The sequence below is a fragment of the Urocitellus parryii genome, chromosome 10, assembly GCF_045843805.1.
Source record: "Urocitellus parryii isolate mUroPar1 chromosome 10, mUroPar1.hap1, whole genome shotgun sequence".
NCBI lineage: Eukaryota > Metazoa > Chordata > Mammalia > Rodentia > Sciuridae > Urocitellus > Urocitellus parryii.
This window is the reverse complement of record NC_135540.1, coordinates 55,969,499-55,991,219: the sequence shown is the minus strand read 5'-3', so window position 1 is coordinate 55,991,219 and position 21,721 is coordinate 55,969,499. Positions and strand designations below refer to the sequence as shown.

Below are 21,721 nucleotides of genomic sequence, written 5' to 3'. Positions count from 1 at the left end.
TTTATTTTTGCCATTTTTTTTGGTGCAGTTTCAGAGAACTATATCTATGACAGCATATTACAAGGATGAAGAAGAGAGACATCAATGAGTAAAACCCCTCAGTAATCATTAAATCTTCATTCACAGAGCTCTGAGACTTGGTAGTTATCTGTAGGCTTAGCAATTTAAAAGCCCTTGGAATATGGCTATTGAAAAACTTTTAGTAGATTCCAGGATATAAACTATAAAAAGTCCTATGAGTCTCAGTGTTTTTCAGATGAACATTATTCATACATCAATGAACATTTTGGTTTCTTTTATCATCCTGCATGGAAAGTGACTTTAATGTTCAAAAATATTATATATATATATATATATATATATATATATATATATATATATATATATAGTTATATAATGACAGATTGGCTAATTACAGACCACATAAATGATGGTGGTCCCATAAGATTACATTACCTAATGACAGCCAAGCCATCTTAGTTTGTATAAGAGCACCATATGATGTTAGCTCACTGATAAAAATCATCTAACAATGTTATCCTCAGAACATATCCCCATTGTAAGTGATGCATGTCTATGGAAAGATTAGTTCCTGTATTTTCTCACATTCTAAGATTATTTTCCCTCTATGGTAACTTGTTTTGACACAGCTAAATCAGCCACCATGTTTAGAAATTTTAAATGGCAACTCCAGGTAGTATAGCATAAAAATAGAATTTTCTATTCTATTATGTTGTTGACCATAATTGAGCTATGTTTTTTTTTTTTTTTAAATGAAGGCTTTTGATAGAGAAGATGAATACTCTAGGTAACAGCAAAACAAAGGGTTAACATTTGACGTTACAGGCTTTACTCTTAGTTGTTTTCAAGTTGGCAAAGACCTCTGAAGTCGGATATTCAAGAAAGGTACTTTCCTAGTGCAGGAATTAACACACAACAGCCTCATCAGTGTGTAGAGATTATTTCACTTTCCAGGAAAGTTGGTATGATAAAGGATTTCACTGATCACACCACTTAGAGTTCAGCAGTTTTTTTTAAATATATAGTACTTTTGCTTGCTATGTGAAAAAGTAGGTAGCATTAAATTAGTAGGTTTTTAAAGTGAACTTGGTTAAAAAGTAGAAAAGTGACTTTCATAGCACTAGAGTTCTATTTTTCTAAGAAGATATTACTGCTTGATGATATTTAATGCAGACTAGCTATTGAAGTCTAACTTTCAATCTGGAAGAAAGTGACTGTGTTTGGAGTTTGCCATCTTAGAAGATGCATTTGGACCATTTTTTAATCTTAACATGGTAATTTCCTTGGGTATTTTTTTTTTTTTTTTTTGAACAGCTGCTTTACTTCATTGCCACCACTAGAGCTCCACATTACATCAGTTTTTACCTGGCTAACTGCAAAGGTGTGCATTCCAATATGCAGAATCAAAGGGGTTTCTTGCTGACAAACCCCTGTTACAGACATAGTCTTTTGCTTGTGAAATAATCAGACATCATAAAAATAAGGGCATTTTGTTTAAAAATAGTATCCTGGCAAAAACTAGCCATTTTGAATTCTGATCAGTGAGGTATTGTCTTAGGGAACGAACAGACTGGCCAAGAGGATTAGAAAGGAGATACAGCACTTCCCACCTGATTTGGCTCCAACAGTGCTTCACAGTCACTAAGATTGTCACCCAGACATCTGTTTGCAGGGCAGAGCGAGACAAGTCTGTGACCTCAGCTCAGTTCCTGTGGACGGATGCCCACCCCTTGAAGTTGACACTCTTGTTGACAGTCTCAGACATAGAGCCAAGGAATGATAGCAAAGGAGTAATGCTGGTTGTTTGTGTTCACTCTAATTGCTTTTGATGGAACTCGGTCCCAGTGAGGTTTGCTCCAGGTAGGCAGAAGGAAATCACAACTTTCTCTCTCTCTTTCTCTCTCTCTCTCTCTCTCTCTCTCTCAATACAGAAGAAGGAACTTCTGTGGGACTCCCCGGTGAGAAAGACTATTTATTGAAGGGCTTCTTACCCATAGGAGACACACTAATTTAATTTTCATAACAATTAAATACTAATAATCTTCTTTTATAGATGAGGAAGTTGGGAAACAGAGAAAGTGATTAACACACTAAAGGCTAGGTCAGGATTCATGCCCACACCTTACTCAAAAGTCCAAGGTCAAATGAGGAATAGAGATTCCTATAGGTTGTGGAACTGAATAACTATGGATTGGAATTCTGGATCTGCTATTGAAAAATGTGTGACCTTGCTCAAAGTAATCAACTTTTCTATGTTCCAATTTCTTATGGGGCAAAAAAAAAAAAAAATTGTATCTTCACAGGAAATAATTTATTTAAAAAGTTTGCAATATTAGTAGCTATGCATTACATAATAATTTCTATTTTTTATATGCTATTTAACTCTAATATGGGCCACAGGGGTACATGATATAAGTGGGCAAATGGAAGCCCAGAGATGTCATGTAACTTGCTTGGCTCCCAATGGCTGATTAATGGCAAGTTTTAAACTAAAACACTTAATTTTAACAAATTTTAATTGCTAATGCTTAAACATCTATAAAATATTTATGTAGATAATTATATTAGTTAATTTCTTTTGTTATATCAATAAAGGTTGATTATTTTTGGATATTTATATTAGTCTTCTAAATTACTTTTACCAAAATTAGAGGGAAACTTCTGACCTTTTATGTGAAGTGTGACTGAAGTAGATAGATAGGACCTAGGTTCAAAAGAGCATGGTGGCAGTAAAGAGTGTCTTTATGGTTTTAATACCAGATGTTTACAAAAGGAAGTAGCTTAGGTACTGGACTCCTTTTCAGACCCATTTTTTTAACAGCTTTACTGAAGTATAGTTGACCATATTTACCTATTTTAAGATCTGTAATAAATTTATAGTTGAGTAGTCATCACCACAATCCAATTTTAGATCATCTTTGTTCCCCTGAAAAATTCACATTTACTTTTTTCATGAGCTCAGGAGAAGTTCTATTTTTTTTAAAAAAAATTTTTTTGCTTTTAAAAATATCTAAGATGACAAATTTTAAAAACCCTTACACATAGAAGCTCTTGTTTAGCAGAATGTTTGATTTAGCAGTAGCTAACTGAGCCACGGAAGATAGCTGACATCTGTGGTTTGGCCTCTGTAAAATCTGACCCTCATATGACATAATAAGCTGGCTCTTTACTATGGCTGTAGAATTCTGTCCTGGGCTCTGTTTCTTGGAGTCTTACATAAAGAATGCTTAAACCAGGCATATTTATGAAAGGGCTTTCATGCTCTGATAAAGAACAGTGGGAGCCAGACAGTCAACCAAAAGCTGCTTAGATCACGAAGGTTTGTGTATGTTACTAGTCAGTAGTGTAGCCTGCCCATAGTTTTAGGTAAAAGAACCTCTTGGTGTAATGGATGGAGAATGTGAATGGGGAATAAAGCATCTGAAATAATCCTGATTTTGTCATTAACATGTTACACAATCTTGGGCAAATTGTTTCCAGGTATGACTTATAAACTATTTTAATATCTCCAAAGTTAAGACTGCTGGACAGTAATGATTTTGAAGGGCCTTTGTCAGTTCTGCAGATAAGATGAAGAGCCTGCTCTGTGCTGGATAATGGGAGTATGCAGATGAGCAAGATAGACTGGTACCTGCCCTCAGAGGGCTTCCGTTTTGATGGGGATGACAAATGTATTTTAAAATGACATGAGTTTATGGGTGTGATCGTTTATAAATTCATAGTAGGAGAAAATCTAGCTTCTGGTGAAAAATAAAAGCTTTATCAGTGGATAAATAGCTGATTTGTATCACTTCACTTGTCTTTTGTCTTTCCAATAATTGGTAGGTAGATAATGCTGGTATTTGTATACCTAAACTGATATCCCAACCGAAACAAAAAAGTGACTCTTAATATATTAAGGGTTGTCATAGATAATATGATGATGATTTATTTTTCTACCTTTCTCTTGTAAATAGTGAAATTCAGGTTGAGAAAGAGGAGAAACTTCCTATCTGGGGTACTGAACATGGTACTTCTGGCCACTGTGCATTCAGGAATGATCATGATCATTAATTGTAGTACAGTTAGTCAATTGCTTAAAGACTTTAGCTAGAGATATAAGAAGATATACTAGATATTTCCTGAGGTCTCTACCAACCTCCATGTCTATGAAAATGATTATATACAGAGAAAGACAAAATGTAGGTAAGTAGAAGTGGCTTTCAAAAATATGAGCAATGAAGCTCCTTGTGATTGACTTAATTTGGGGTGGAAATAAATATTAACCTTAAGACTGTGCACCCTTTCCCATGGTTTAAGAAGAGCCCCGCCCCATTCCTTTTTTTTTTTTTTTGAGCTGGATATTGAAAACAGAGGTGCCACATTCCCAGTCCATTTTATTCATTCATTCATTCATTCATTCATTTATTTATTTTTGAGATAGGGTCTTAAAAAATGCTTAGGGCCTTGCTAAATTGCTGAGGCTTGTTTTGAATTTGCAATCCTCCTGCCTCAGCCTCTGAGTCATTGGGATTATAGGTGTGCACCACTGTGCTTGGCCAAGAAGAGATTTTATGAATTACCTTGCTGACATACATTTTCCTTATCGTAAGAGACTTGTATGTATTTTTATTTATGCTATACATTTTTTCCCTAACAAGTTGCACAATGAATGGAAAGACTTCATCAAGTGAGGGAATAATAATATGTAGATTTTCAGTTATGTAAGGTTAAGGTTGATTAGACCCCTTGCAGAAGGAAAGCAAATTAAAATGCTCTAAAGGTTATTTAAATGAGAATGGCAGACATTCCCCTCTTCTTTAAGACCAAACAATATAATGTGACATGCAAGTGCCTCCAAGCATTCATGTAAATTGTTTTAGTTTTAATGAGTACAGCAGTTTGGGGGTAACACTTTTAGTTAGTCCAGTAGTGACAGCTGGCAAAATGTCCTTTTATCTGAGGACCCAACGACAAATTTGGATTTTTGAAGTAGTGTTCTTGTTTCTTTTGCCTCTCTTGTCAATAAGTTGTTTAGCTAATTCTTCAAATACACTTTTACTCTTAGTGATTCTGTTTCTCTATGAGCTGGGAATTATTTAAGAGAAGTGTATAAATTCTTCATGGAGTTTAATTTGTTGTAGCTCCTTCAGAGAATGTGTAGGAGCAAGTCCCCTCCTGGGGCCATAATAACCTACTGTGCTTCTGATGGCTTTGTAATTGTGCAAAAATCAACTCCATGGCATTAACCAAAACTGTATGTGAATGGCAGATTTTGGTCTGGGACATCCTCTCATCGACAGGATTAGGTGGATGGAGAGCTGGTGGGGACTCACTCCCGATTCAGAACTGCTTTGCAACCCAGGGGAGCCTTTCCTGCTGCAGGGGAACCTCACTAGACACTTACCCAAATAACATCAATCTGTTATCTTGAATGGAAACCATCCAAAACCTATCATTAAAAAGTGTTTTAGTTGCATCCTACCACTTTATAAACATTACTTGGTGGTTTGATGGAAGCTGAGAATGTGAAAACAATGGATGCGTCAGTCTAGGCTCCGGTTGAAGCCCTGTAAGTGACAGTTAAACATAGAAGCATACCCCCACTCCTCTGTGTTGCCATGGGTGAAGTTCCATGCAGTGGTTGAATGTGATGTGATATTTAACACTTCCCCTCAATTTGTGTTAAAAATGACACCTAATTCTTACACATGGATACTTACTCCTCTCATTTGGGATTTGTTCAGCAATCTTGCAATTAAAAAAAACATTTTTAAAAAGGAAATGCAGAAGTGTGACATGCAGAAATAAGTGGAAATCACTTACAAATTAAAATCAAGCACTTTTCACTGGCATCATATATTCCTTCAAATGATTATTCTTTGTCCTTTACATTGATGGGATTCCATGAGGAAATGCCACTAGGTGGCAGGCACCTCCCCTCTGTGACCGTGGGATGGAGAACTGAACAGAAGTACTTCTCTACTCCGACAGCTCCTTCCCAATTAAATCCCTAGGCAGGTTTTTTGTTTTTGTTTTGTAATAGAAAATATTAATGGAGTAAGCAATTTCTACCACCTGTATTTGAAGAAGAGAATACTCTATCAACTATTTAAAAGAATCTAGTAAACTTTATTTTTTATGTTAATTTTTTTGCAGTGCTGGGGATTGAACCCAGGGCCTTGCACTTGTTAGAAAAGTTGTCTACCACTAAACCACTGAGCTACCTCCCCAGCCTTGACCTTGTGATCCTCCTGCTTCAGCCTTCAGAGTAGCTGGGATCACAGGCATGTACCAATGCACCCAGCTTCATATTTGTACTAACCCAAGAGTTTACTTACTTAGTAGATATATTCATAGCTATGAACTTTAGGCTAGTGTTCAGTAGCTATAATAAATAATTCAAATGTCATTAAACTTACTAATTGGAGATCTTGTGTTTTTTGTAACTTTTCAGAATCCAGAATCATTTGGAATTACCATCATGTTTATAACATCATTGCACTTGAAGTTCCCATTTAAACTTCATTTGCCACATATAATAGTTGAAATGCATTCTTCATTTTTCCATTTTATGTTCCTTGACATTATTACTAAATTTGTCTTTTTGTACATGAATTGGTTCTGGGTCCTCACACATGGTAGACATGCACTCTACCACTGAGCTATACCCTCAGCCCTTTTTATTTTTCAATTTGAGACAAGGTCTTGCTGAATTGCCCAAGCTGGCCTTGAAATTGTGATACTCCTGCCTCAGACTCTGGAATAGCATGAACCACTGCATCCAGATTTTTTTTAAAGCATATTTAGTAGACATAGTCCATATTCACCATCATTGCCCAAACTGTGTGTTTATTTGGATATTAATAATTTAGATTTTAGTAGTCTTTGGGAAAACTAGATTCTTCTAGTCTTCTGGATTATTCACATGAAGTTTTTATTCTTGTATTTGAGATGTGGTCAGCACATTTTAAACTACAATTTTCATATTTAGGCTAAGTGGTTGCGTAAGTTGTATGGGTTGTAGCCAGCTTTAGTTTGTGCATTCTGGTAATACAGAGTGTCAGAATATGTCTAACCAGAAGTAGTTGCTTGGGGTAGAGGTGAAGTCTTTTTTTCCTTAAAAAAAAAAACACCAAAAAAACTCATAATGTGGGAGGAGTAAAAGAGGGGAGGAAATAGCTGTTCATATCTTTGTACTGTCATACTTGAAAGCCCAGTGTTTTAGAGTTTTTATTATAGTGGAATTATGGACCATAGTTAGGGAGCTGAAGGAATTCTCCATTATAGTTCTATTTTTGTTCCTAAAGATGCTAAGTTAAATATGCTAGGAAAATTGCCATGTCTTACCCAATGTTCCTGTATCTGAGGTCAGCCCTGGTAGAAGTCAAAGGTAAGTTGTTTATATTACTCTCCTAGGAATTCTGAAACCCCAATTGTGGTTTCTTGGGCTCCAGAATCCAAAGTTTACTTATTTTTTTAGATATATCTGATATCATCCTAAGATAGAAGTGATTTCCACAAACTACACGCAAAAACCAACCTCTTTATTTTAAAGTCATAGCAGAAATGCTGGCAAGTTCTGGGGCTTCAAAGTGAACTTTGGAAAACTAAAAATAATTTTCTTGCCAAAAGAAAATCAGGGCACAAGTTAGATCAGATGAATTTCAAATAGAAACAAATTCTATAACTGCCAGTCTAAGGATGGTAATCAGTGTGGTTTGTAGTTAAGTGGATCAAGGATCAAGTGACCCTTGTGGACAGGTACTGACACACACTAATTGGAAAGTGTTCTTAGGGTCTACCTGCATGGTACTTTTTTGAGGGATGGGTTGAGCAGGTGGAATCTACTGGCCCCATTTATGAACTCTGTGGCAGGGGCTTAGATTTGTATATGTGCATGTCTAGCACTTATTATAGGGTTCTTTATAGAAATTCATTATGATTAAAGATCTGAAAACTTGGCTTAGTTGGGGACTTCATCGTGACCCATCTCCTTACATACACTAACATTCTCATCTCTACACTTGTTTTTTTTTTTTTTTTTTTTTGGTATCAGGGATTGAACCCAAGGGTACTTAACCACTGAGCCATATCCCCAGCTCTTTTTATTTTTTGTTTTGAGAGAGGGTCTTGCTAAGTTGCTGAGGCTGGCTTTGAACCTGAGAAACTCCTGCCTCAGCCTCCTGAGCAGCTGGGATTATAGGTGTGCACTGTGTTCAGCTCATTTCTACACTTTTAAATGTATTCTCTGAGAACTTTGTATGTCATAGTAGTTTTTCTTTTTCTTTTTTGGTACTGGGGACTGAACCCTGGGGTGCTTTACCACTGAGCTACATCCCCAGCCTCTTTTTTTTTTTTTTAATTTTGAGACAGGGTCTCACTAAGTTGGTTAGGGCCTGTGATCCTCCTGCCTTAGCCTCTCGAGTCACTGGGATTACAGGCGTGCACCACCACCAGGCACACCAAGCCATGACATTTTAAAGTTGACTCACGTCTTGGAGATCATCAAGAGTTTTACAACTTTTTGTGAGGAGGATATATCTTTTTAAAGAATGAAATCTAGTGAGAAACCCTAGTATATGAAATTGGACTTACTGTTACCATAATTGACATTAGAGGTTAGAGGGGACAGATACCAAAACCCCTACATGCTCTTTCTTTCTGCTACCCTCCCCTTCTCCCCCATGGTGCCCATTGGGGCATCTTCAAAGAATCTTATAATTCATAGGACACATAGAAAATACCGAAAGTCTCCATTGTCACTCAAGCTATTCTTTCTGGAGATACATTGACTTGTCAGTGTTGGATTTTTCTTCAGAATTCAGCATTAAAAGCATTACTAGAAATGTTGTAAATTAAATTATTTATTAGTGGAATTCATAAATGATTTTAATGTAGTTTTGTTACTTTGATGGGTTGTAATATTCCAGCAAGGAAGGACATGTTATGACTGTGGAAAACTGGGTGATGCACTTTGTAACTGAGTATGGTACCGTTCATTAGAAAATCAGCATCTCACTTCATCTTTTTTAGTCACTTATTTTTTTAAGCCTTCATGAATTGCTTTTTTTTTAATGCCATTTTTTTTGTTCAAATTTCTTCCTTCATGTTTTTATGCTTCAATTCTAGGTCTTCATATAGAGCTTTATCATTAAATTATAGCATCCATTGCTTCTTTAAATATGTTTATTTAAAGCAATTGGTTTTTGATTAATTAATACTTAGTGTGCAAGGTATTACATGAAAAAATTCTTCCCAAGTTACAGTGTTCCTATGGATCTAAGAGAGGATTGGTCCAGGAACCCCATGGACCCCAAAACCCATAGGTGCTCAACTCCTTTACATAAAATGGTGTAGTATCTGCATATAGCCTACATAGGTCCTTCTATATGCTTTAAGTCATCTCTAAATTACTTGTAAGCATGACCAAAATGTAGATAGCTGTTATTCTATATTGCTTAGGGAATAGTGACAAGAAAGCAAGTCTGTACACGTTCAATAGAGATGCAGCATTTTTCCTCGAATATTTTTAACCCATAATAGGTTTAGTCTGCAGATGCAGGACCTGCTGATGTGGAAGGCTGACTTTATATTATTTGTAGAAATTCTATATTGTTAATAAAGATGCTTCTAAGGTCTTTGAGACTTGGTTTGATTTTTTTGTTGTTGTTGTGTGTAAAATGATGACACATGTTGAAATTTCAGTTGATAGAACAACAAGAAGATATGAATTGTGTGTCTGTGTTTAAATAATAGGAAGATTTTCTAGAAATTTTAGCCAGTAGTGAATGAGATAATAAATTTCATAGAGAAAGTTTAAACCTGGCTACAACTGGGCTACCAAAGGATCATTGAAGGACTGTACCTCCCAGGGAAATGAATGTCCTCTGTCGTCAGCGGTATTCTTTTCTGTGTGAGTAGCTAGCTGTGGACAGTTGTTTGGATGAGTGAAGCGCTTTCCGTGATTGTCTTATAGGACACATAAGAAAATGACCCACAACTATACAAGTTACTGATCTTTGGTGAACAATTTTCTCTTTAATATGTAGTCTCAGATTGGAGGAAAAAATGATTTTTTCTTTTTGAACTAGCTACTTGACCTTCTGAGAGAAGTCAATGATCAGTAAAGCAATAAATATGAGAAAGTTGACCAATTAAGAGGCTGGAAAGATCACATGTGCCAAGTAAAGCTAAAGTGAGCTGCAAAAAAGAGGCTTAATCAAATAAATTTAACCTCTAAATTTGCCTTCCAGTCCCCCTGCAGATATACCGACAGTTTTCTAAGAATTTAAGCAATAAGCCTGACAGTGTGACTCAGTCCTACCATACATACTGTGCATCTGGAAGTTTTTAATAAAAGAAAAACTCTAGCATTGAGAAATTACATCCTTAAAGAAACCAGGGTTTTTATGTTCTTATATATAGTTTCCTTCTGTGCAAAGTTATTTAGTGCTCTAAATTTCAGCTACTTCTGAGGATCCTTTCCTGAATATTGGCTCGGTTCTGCAATCAGGTTCTGAATGAGGAACACTATGTGTTGGTAGTAAAATTTATGTTGCCATTTTTGGAATGTTAAAAAAAAACTGGTTAATTTATTTTTATAGCCCAATGTATCCTTTGATTGAGAGGTCTGAGGTATACTTTGTGTTTTTGATATGTGAGCCCGGGACACATTAAACTCAAAATGTGTTTTATTCTTGTAAGCTTTCATCTTTTTGAGCAGAAAACTCTTGATTCCATCATCAATCCTCAAGAAGAAATCCCCTACAGAGGAGTTTTATCATCAGTCACATATAACCCCTGTGTGTATCATATATAATTTTCTTGCCATTTTCAATTTATTACAAATCTCTACTTTTGTTTAATTGTTATCATATGCTGCTAGCGTTTTCAACCTTCACACTGCTTCACATTTATAGGATATGATATTAATAATGTTTATTGAATTCCTGAAAATCAAGAGTAAATAGCAAATACATCCACAGGTAGAATTAAGATACCATGTGAGGATCCCGAAGAATAGGCATTGCTCTAATGTGATCTGTTTCTGGCAGAGTGGATGTGTAGCCATGCAACTATGAAACTACAAAAATAGATCTATACTCCTAAATAAGAACTCCCATCCAGTCGGGACACTCTTGTCTGTTCTCCCCACCTTCTCTATTGTGAATATAACTCACTTTTGCCTCCATTCTGTTGATGATGCTATGCCTGGCTTGCTCTTGGCAAGCTATTTTGCTTTGTAATCTCTCCCCAAGAATCATATAAGCGGGAAAGATGTGGTGTAGACAATACATAGTTTTCTCTCAAAGGATAAGTTTCCCCATGAGTCTGGTAAAGGAGAGTTTGGGGGACCTTTGGCTTATGGGGAAGCCATTCTTGTGCAGGCCACATTTGCCTGGTTCATGGGAATGTGTGATTGTCTTTGGGATTTTGTGCTGCTATTTGGACCATCCTGCCATTGCCTTCAGGGATCTGGTTTGACTTTTCCATGGAAAATTCCATCTAATTCCCTTCCTATTTATTCATGTATCGCTGCTTCTGACAACTTCCTTTTTAGTTCCTACTTTTGAATAGTTTTTTTTTTTTTTTTTAACCTATCCTTGGCCAGTTGGCTCCTGCCTTGTTTGCTCCCTGCCTTGTTTGTTCCCTCTACATGTACTGCGATCATCTTCCCTTACCACCATCCCTAACAGCTTGGTCATGTTCTCCTCTGCTCTTCCCTGCTTTTGTTGTTGAACCTTTTTGCTGAGCCTACTCAGCTTTTGGCAGAAAAACAGCCGAAGCTAGGTAATGCCCTGCCCGCACATCCCAGGAAGGAAGAAAGTCAGAAAGGGCACTGAGGGTGGTTCACGGTGATTGGTGGTTCCTTTAGGGAAATATCTACCTTCATTCTGAAGCAGCCTTTGTTCTGGTCATCTCATTACTAGAAAGGAGAAAGTTAATTCTAAATTTTAAACAATTTTGAATATTAGTACTTAAAATTATATTGTGTGGGTGGTAACTGATCTTAGGTATTCCCTAACTCTAGCCAACTCTTGACAAAGGCAAAAACATCCATATAGGAGTCTCTTAAAAATCTTTTTTATTCAGTTAACTAATAAAAGATTTATTATGACTAAATATGACTAAAGGGGGCCACATCTTATGACTTAGAGAAATAAATAGGCTGCTAAGTTTTTGTGAAGCACTCATGGTGTCAGATAAGCAGACCAAACACTCCAAAAGAATTAAAAACGACAAATATATAGTCCATAGCCAACGGTAGCTTATGTTAATGGATTTGAAACAACAATGATAATTGGTATTTGAACTCATAGTTTGCTTTTGCAACTTCTATAGTAGCAACATATTACCAGAGAAATTGGTATTTGGATTAATTTTTTTTCCCTAAGATAAAAGAAGTTCTCTACTAAGTATAATGATACATTGTAGAAATGCTGGTCACATACCAATTCAATGTTTTTTTCCTGAAGATAAATGATCGCTGTTGGTTGGTAGGTCAAGTGTTACATTTTTAACCCCTCCCCAGGTTACCTTCAGTGGCAATTATTTTTAAGGAGACTTGCTGGCTCTCATAAATGTTGGTTCAGATTCTTTGGCCATGTTTTTTAGTGAAGGCAGACCTCAGGATCTTGGCTCAGACTCCCTGAGGTTGTAAAGAAAAGAGAGCTACTCAGGTGCCTGTGAGAAATGTTGGTACAGGGAGTCTCAGTCGGGCCATTATGGGTATTTCAGGATGATTGATTCTTTATTGTGGGGGATTGTCCTGCATTGTAGGATATTTTAGCATACCTGTCCTCTCTCCACCAGATGCCAGTTGTCTCCCTTAGCTTCCACAACTAAAGATGTCTCCAGATACTGCCAAATGTCCCTGGGAGCAAAAAAATAAAAACAAAACAACAAAAATCTCAAGTTGAGAACCATCAAATTTGCATCTACCCAATGAATAAGGAATGCATGATATCAACTTTGCAGCTAGTCTTCCAGGGAGAATAGGAAGCTAAAGGGGGTCAAAACAGTCAGATCTGGGGTCACCCCTTCACAAGAGGCTTCCATGGTAGATCCTCCTGGACTTGAGAATTCTCTGCTTCTGTCACTGCTGTCACAGTTGCTGTCCTCTGCTCTCCGTCTTGTGGCTGCTTCTGCTCCTTTAAGGTCAAGGTTCAGCTCATGGTCAGTCTTTCATTTGTGCCTGATTAAAGTGTTGTTGTTACCATTATTAAGTCCATGGGATACAATATCCTATCTCTCTTCCAGTCTATAGTTAGGAGTTTGTTGTGTAACTTCTCAACACAAATAGATTGACACATTCTTTCTGAAGGTTGCAGACTCTCCTGTATTGTAAACATATCACATGTGGTTCATTGAGAAGGCAGATCACTTTTTGAAAGTTCACATACTATTCCCCATGTTGGATTTTCCTGTTTGCCAAGGAATTTACCTTGATTCCTACTTCTATTCCACATACCCTTGTGGAATGGAGAGCTTAATGAACACTTCTTAACTAAGTATATTACTGATGTTGTGTGCTGGTAAAAAGTGTTTAACGACAATTCTAAAAAGGAAAAGCCCTGATATGAATGTAGTGTTTGTAGATTTTTAGGGTGTAAATAACCCACCAGGGTCCATTTCAAGTTAACACAGTGACATCGGGAATGATGTTTCGGTGTTAGCTTTGTTTTTAATATAATTTATTTTATTGTAAGTTTATATAAATTTTGATAATGACAGCATCTAAGAATGGGCTTGCAAATCTAGAAAACTGAACAACTGGCTCTTCTGAGTTACTGTTCAGCTTCTAGCACACACTTTTGCTGATATTTCCTGTCTCCAAATAGCATGTATCGTGTAGTTCTTGGAAATGTCTAAGAGATAATGCTGCCTCTCTTTTTTAATTTTTTTATTTAATTTTGAGTGGGATCTCACTATGTTGCCCAGGCTGGCCTCAAACTCCTAAGCTCAAGTAATCCTCTCGCTTCAGCTTCCCAAAAGGCTGGGACTACAGTTGCACACACCTTGGGGCTTCTGTTGGTTATTTTAGAATCTATGTTAGGAGGGTTCCAAAGGTTATCTAGACTAATGTTGGATCTGATACTTGAATTCCCTTGGTGAATTCCCTAGCTAAATGTTCATTCAGTTTCTGATGATCTCTTGAAATGTATCTTTCAGTCTTTGGACACATTTGTTAGAAAACGTTATCTTTTTTTGTTAGATAGAAATTTATGTCCTCATGTAATGCCCACCATTGACCTCTACATTACTTCCAACCTAGATCATTAAAAATAAGTTGAATACCTCTTACTATGACAACTCTAAAAGTGTTTGAAATCACCTATTTTATTTCTCATCAATTAATAATTTTTATTTTTAGAATGAATTCCCTTAATTCTCTTGGAGGTTCCAGTTAGTCTGTATCTTTCTTATGGGGTTGCATACCTGATCTGAAAGCAGCTTCACATGGGGCCTGACAGGCTTGTGGGAGAGGGTGAAAGAAGAAAACTTTTCTCATTATAGATGCTATATGGCTATCTAATGCAAACTGAAATTACACAAACCTGGTGTGGTGGCACACATCTATAATCCCAGCAGCTTGGGAGACTGACACAGGAGGATCACCAAGTTCAAAGCCAGCCTTAGCTACTTAGCAAGGTCCTAAGCAACTTAGTGAGACTCTGTCTCAAAATAAAAAATAAAATGGGCTGGGAATGTGGCTCAGTGTTTAAGTGTCCCTGTATTCAATCCCCGGTACAAAAAAAAAATTCAATAATGTTCTCATTGATTTGCAAATCTATTGACTGACTCTGAGTATAGCATTGATGAAAACCCCCAATTATTTTAATATATGCTGCTAAGTCCTGTCTTCATTCCCTTCTTTTCAGGGAGAGGCAAATTCAAGACTTTAGATATTTTTCCACTAAATTTCCATCTCCTTTAATAAAATCCAACTCCAGTCTTGTCAGAATTTATTATAATCATGAGAGCTTCAATAAATTCCCAGCTCCTTTTGGCTTCATATGACTTGAAAATTGGATGAATACCGACCAAGAGGGGCTTCTTCTGATTCTGTGATAAAATGCTTGGGCATGAGAGAGTTCAGGACAGAACCTAGTGGCTTACTGTAGTTTTCCCTTTTTATTACTATTAATCTATTTATGAGCACTGTTGGAATTGCTTTTTACCAGTGGTTCATCCATATGTCTTTCTTTTGTGTATTGTGGTGCTTCTATCTGTGTTCTTCAAAACATTTCCTTTTCATGATTAACAAATGTTATGAGGAAGAAGGCCTTCAAGATTAAATAAATTAGAGATACACTGAATTAAACAAATATAAGCAGATATATTTACTGGAGGATTTGTTATTGTGAATCTCCAAAATTGAGATTATGCTGTATCATGTTTTCTAATCCTTCTTGGTCACAGAACAATCTATTTCCTTTTAGATAAAACAGTATGGCTAAGACTCAGTCATCCCATAGGTTGACAAATATTTTCTACCAGGATAATATAAAGGGAGGTTATTTGGAAGTTTGCTGTACTTTTGTTGAGATTGTCCAAGGAAAATAAAGAAAACATCTCCCAACTTGCAGAAGGAGAGCTTGATGAGCTGGTAGAAGGAAGGGGAAGAAGTACAAAACTTGGTGCAAGTGGGGATACTCCAGCTAGGACTGAAATCTCAAGCCAGCAGACAGACTCACAGCTAGGCAGGTAGCATAGAAGTGCTGATTGTGTGAGGTTTGTTAGAGGAGGTTGTCTTGCTGTCATATTGGAGTGCAAGATCCACTTAAAAGCAGCCAGGTAACTTGTTAAAATCCTGTGCCCAAAAAGACAAGTCTGGTTGTTCTTTCATGTGGTTTGAAGGCTGAACTTGAGCCTCGGTTCCAATACCTAACTTGGCTTTAGCCCTTACCCAACCCAACTGCATAGAGATATTTTTTCATTTTTGGGGACAAATAGAATAATTCATATTTTATATAAATTTCTTCTGTTTCAACACCATTGTCCTCCCTAGTTAGTGCCATTTTGTTTTCTTTGTGACATTATTTCAGGTATGTAGCCTGTTCTTATGTTGAGTATTATAATATTTTTCTTTTTTTAAACATAAGATCTTCATCTTTTGTTTCTTAAATGCTGCACTATGAATAGAGCAACAGAAATAGAAATTTTTAAGTATAATTTTATTTTTTATGTGGTGCTGAGGATCAAACCCCGTGCATCACACACGTTAGGCAAGCACGCTATCAGTGAGCTACAACCCCAGCCCAGAAATAGAATTTAAATAGCTAGAATGATTAGGTATAATAAGTGTTTGAGTTATAGAAAAGCCTTTTATATAGAGTCTGAATCTAGTAACCTAATGATATGTAACTAAAATGCCTTTTCTTAAACTTCAAAGATACATCTAGAATATAACAAATATAAAAAGTTTATTTTTTATAAAGATAGTATAAAGGTAGAAAAAACATTTATGTTAAAGGTAGTATATACACATTTAAAATCGTACTATAAAAATTCATGAGAATTATAAATATATGAATTTACTACAATTTAATCTTTTCCTTTAATACATTAAAATTATTGTCAATGGTTTTATAAATAACTTTGCAGTAAATAATCTGATATATTAATCCATGTGCATTGCCAAAATTACCTATAAGTGCAATTGCTAATTCAAATGTTATGAACATTTATATAGTCCATAAGGCATATAGCCAAATTGCACTTAGTACAGTGAATGAAAGTAGTGATCTCATCGTATCTCCATTGCCATCTTGGTGAACTCTTGAAGGGGGTGATATCATCATGGCAGAAAAGATTAGCAAATGATCCTTTCAGAATATTCTTAACAGTGCTTGATTCTGTAAAAAGCATATGACAACAGATCAAACTTTCTCCCAAAAGCCATTCCTTTTTTCCTCCATTTTTCTTAAATCCAGTAATGTTTTTGTAGGTATATTTTTCATGTTGTTTTTGAATTTTTTTCCCCTGCAACGACCTCTGCTTCTTTTCCTCTGGTTCAATTTTTGTGCTGTAGCAGTAAAAATAATTGTAGTCTTCTAAGTTCAAAAGCATATTTTAATTACAATAATCATTCTTAAAGTTTTGACCTGAAAGCTCTGTAGGAACTTTGGTTTCTGTTGTTCTTGCTCTTTGGGGAGCTGGATTTAAAACCCAGCCAGAAATCCATCAACATTCGCCTGTATTTTTTGGAGTAGCTGAAGAATTGCTCGGTATGAACTTTAGTGTTCATATTAGAAAAAAACGATTTCATTGAGAGATGAATTAGCTTTAAAAACAAACTTGGAGCAAAAATATAATTTAATGGTGTGAACCATCAGTTTCTCTGTTAGGTTGGTTTTCTGCTGCTTGCTGGGTGGCATGTCGACATACCTGGAAGACTGAGCTACAGGTATGACTGTATTAAAGACAGCACACTTGATTGTAACTTGAACACATTTTTGGGGGGAGGGGATGTTTTTAAGGAAGAAACTTTAGTAGAGCTACTAAAAAAAGTGCTAGTTTACAAGTTCTCTTGGAAATAACCAAAGTAGTAACCATTAAATAAACATTTAAGAAGTTAAAAGTGGCTTTTCTTTCCCTTGAATGCTTCTGAGCTTCCTTCATGTAAAATGTGCCTTTGAATAGATTATGTATATATGACAATCATTAGGTCACAATCAACTCATTCTATGTGCCTTTTAGAAGGGGTCATCTGGTTACCTAAACTTTCTCAAAGCAGTTTGAAACATAACTAGTCCACTCTAATAAAGACATCCCAATCTGATGATCCCAGGGATACTGAATGACAGGGCAGGGTCTGGAATGTTCCAGCTTCTCAATTTGTCCATTTGTTTATGTATTACGTTATTTTATTTCTTCCTCTTCTTCTTGTATTTCCTGCAAACTAGGAAAGATCAGATTAAACATTGTTAGTAAGAACGTTTTGTAGTAATACTCTCACATCCTTTATTGCTTTAATAGCTGAATGGAATTCCATCACATGAATGTGTAAATTAAAAAATACTCTTAATCGATGGACATTTGGGCTGTTTCTTGTTTTAAAACCCCTTTTGGACATATAGCAATGCCCATTGATGACTAAGAATTTTAGTTTTCATTTTCATTTCTCAGTTCTGTCAAATTGCTTATTTTAGGTTTTATTGTTGTTCCTGTAGCAGACCTAGATAGACCTACACTCTGGAGGTGCAGGGCAGCTTGAGGAAGGCTCTAGATACCTTATGCTTTCCTCATAAGGCATGATAAGCTCTTGTCTAGATCCTAGACCCCACCCTGTCCTTCAGCATCCAGGATCATTAGATTGGGATTTCTTTATTACAGTGTACTCTTCGTGTTTGTATCCTTAATTATAAGATTTTTTTTTTTTTTAAGATCTGGTTTGGTCTGTAGGAACCAAATGCAAGATAAAAAAGTAAATCTCCAGAATGCTGAAGGAGAAAGAGGAGATGTAGAGACATACTAAAGCAAAGAGAAAACATTGACATGGTGGTTGTGGGCGTGGCTCATCACCAAAAAAATGACATACTCAATAAAAGCTTTCTAGCACACCCATGTGTGCACAAGTATATATTGATATTTTATGTTAGGTTATTTGCTTTTCTAAACTTTTCAAAAACTCCCATTTTGCCTCAATCATAGAGAGTTGTATTGAAAAAAATTTAACATTCCTTTCTTACTGTCTGAACATGAAATCTGTTTCATTCCTTAGTCCTTGACTTTGAAAATCTTACAGTAAGCATATGATTAAGGCAGAAATTGAAATCTAATTGTGAACCAGTTAACAAATTGGGGAGGATTTTACTTTCTACTCTGGTCTAATGTTTATATCCTCCCCTGTGTGATGGTATTAAGAGGTGGGGTCTTTGAGAAGGGACTTTGTCCTCATGAATAAGATTTAATGCTTTTAGGAAAGAGACCTGAGGGGTACATGCCTGAAATCTCAGTTGCTGGGGAGGCTGAGGCAGGAGGATTGAAAGTTCAAAGCCTGCCTCAGCAACAGTGAGATGATAAGCAACTCCGTGAGACCCTGTCTCTAAATAAAATACAAAATAGGGCTGGGATGTGGCTCAGTGGTTGGGTGCCCTTGAGTCTTCACCTCTTCCACCACGTGAGGACATAACCAGAGGTGCCTTATATGAGGAGGAGGGTCCTCAGACTCCGATCTGCCTGTACCTCACCTGATTGTGGATTTCCTAGCTTCTAGAACTATGAAAAATAAGTTTTAATTTTATGAACTACCCAATGTATGGTATTTTTCTTATAGCTGTTAAATGTATTAAGATGTTTTCTTAAAAGTTTTGCTTTTTCTCTCGAGAAAAAAAGTCTTTTAGGGGAAGTGAACATCATGTCCAAGTCCTCAAATTCTTCATAAACAGAAATGAAACTAGAAGGTGTTCCATGCTAACAGTGTTTTTCTTTTAACTACATCATCATGGAAAGCAATTTCTCCCAATTAGCCAGACCTTAAGTACTCACTGTAGTATATGTAACTTTTCAAAAGAAATATATTTCTCATACATTTAATAGTATATTTGGTTCTTTAGAATATTGTAGGATCTGGTAAATGGCTCTTCAGCTCTATAAATATAACTTTCATAGGAAAAATGTATAAAACATTTCCCAAAGAATTACAGGATTCAGTTCAGTAAAAATTAATAGCTTAAGGCATCCAATTTTTTCTTTGATGAGACTGCCAAAAATTTCTTATTTCAGTATACCATTTCAACATATAGGAAATACAAATACTATACAGGATATAATCACTGTACATTTATGCAGCTACATAGGTGTGTGCTGCCTGACTAGTAGATCATACTGGGTTTGGAATTGTATAGATCAAGTTCCATTACTGAGCAGGAGAGCTATGGCCTGAACTGGGGTGTTGATTCAGCCCAGGTGTATTAAAATAATAGCCCAACCCGCAGTTCTAAAACTGAGAAATAATATTCAAATGCACACCACAGTGTCACAATGATAATAAAATGTATTAATGGGGCCAGAAAACTCAATGATGGGACTGGGGAGTCTCAAATGAATCCATAGAAATGCTAATAATATGAGTTCTCTGAATGGTTCCCAGGGACTTTACTACTGAATGGAAGTATTCCAAGAATTCTATGTTAATGTTTTCAACAAAGAATCTGTTATTTTAGTGGATGAAACACAAGTTCTCCTGGGACATTGCTCTGATATTTACAGGTAGAATGAATCCAAATTAGTCGATAGATACTTTCATAAGAGAAAAAAATTTAAAGTTCTGTTTAAAAACTGAAGATCTCAGTTAAGAATAGTCTCTCTTTCTTTCTCTCTCTCTCTCTCTCTCTCTCTCTCTCTCTCTCTCTCTCTCTCTCTCTCTCTCTCCCTCTCTCTCTCTCCCTCTCTCTCTCCCTCTCCCTCTCCCTCTCCCTCTCTCCCTCCACCCCCTTGCTCCACCAATGCCTCCTGCTTTTCAAAATCAGGCTAATTACTTGAAGCAATTGCTTTTAATCTTGGACTTTTAGGGAAAACTCTATATCAGTATGAAACTGTGGATGATAAAGAGCTTCATACATGGGTTTCTGTATTTTTGGTTACATACGTTGGTCATTTAGAAAACAGAGGTCCTAATCCCATTGAAGTTTTCGGTTATCCCTTTCAGAAGCATGAATGGAAGGATTCCAAAAGAGGAGGCTCAAGGGAAATAATTAATACTGTATTAATAACAGTATTGTTGCTGAAACCCAGTAGGTATGAATTCAATGGTATGATGCAAAGTTTGAATCATGCATGTGGTATTTGGTTGCGTTTTAAAGGAAATATCAGCAAACCAGAGCATGTTTAGGAGACGGTATTGAGGATGAAAGGCATCTAAAATTTATCCCGTAGGAATAATTACAGAATGAAATGAGAATGTTTGTCAATGCAAAGGCAAAGGCTAGAGGTGTTGCTAGTTCTATGAAGGAAAGCATGGTGGTTGTCTTCCAGTGTTGGACCACTTCTACTTCAGGACAGAACTTGGGTTCCAGACTGGGAATCATTAGGGAACAAATCTCTACTGAAAATAAGATCTTTGCCTATCAGAGTGCTTAGGAGTGGCTTCCTTTTAATGTGGTGGGCTCACCAACCCAGGGAGAGTTCAATCATAGTATAGATTAATTCCTGCCTAGACCACATGTAACTGATTTCTACCCTGAAACTATCCTTTCACTAGCAGCCACTAAACCCCCTGAAAGTTGTTCTGACCTCCTTGACCCATTGGGAGCCTCTGCCAGCTTCCTGAAGGTGATGTTCTGCCTTGCTGCACAAGTTCAATAAAACTCAGCTTGTTAGACATCTCTGCCAAACTATTTAGGCCATAAATAGTTATTAACTACCTACTATGTGTCAAGCCCTATCTTAGATGCCCCAAAAGTCAGACATATCTTTGTCCTTAAGCATTTGTAATCTGGTAATAATAATGAAAGGTGATCATAAAACTTTATGAGAGCAGTATATATGGAGGAGAATGGTAAGCAGGGAAGATTTTGTAGAAGACATTGTCTGAATGGTGGGAAGGCATTTGCCCAGGGGTTGAGGAGTGGGTGTGACAGAGGGAGGTTGACAGGATGGGAGACTTCACATGACTTCCTATTGAAGACCTTGAGGAAGGCTCTTGACATTTTGGCAGGTTGTGTTTTGACAGGCTCTAGGCCATTGTAATTCTAAATTCCTACCACATGAT

General features: G+C 36.5%; 1 protein-coding gene across 2 annotated transcripts in view; it reads left to right on the top strand.

The window, feature by feature from the left end:
- The window catches only part of Col25a1 (collagen type XXV alpha 1 chain), a 442,307-nt gene that overhangs the window by 2,199 nt on the left and 418,387 nt on the right, over window positions 1-21,721 (top strand). The window lies entirely within an intron of this gene.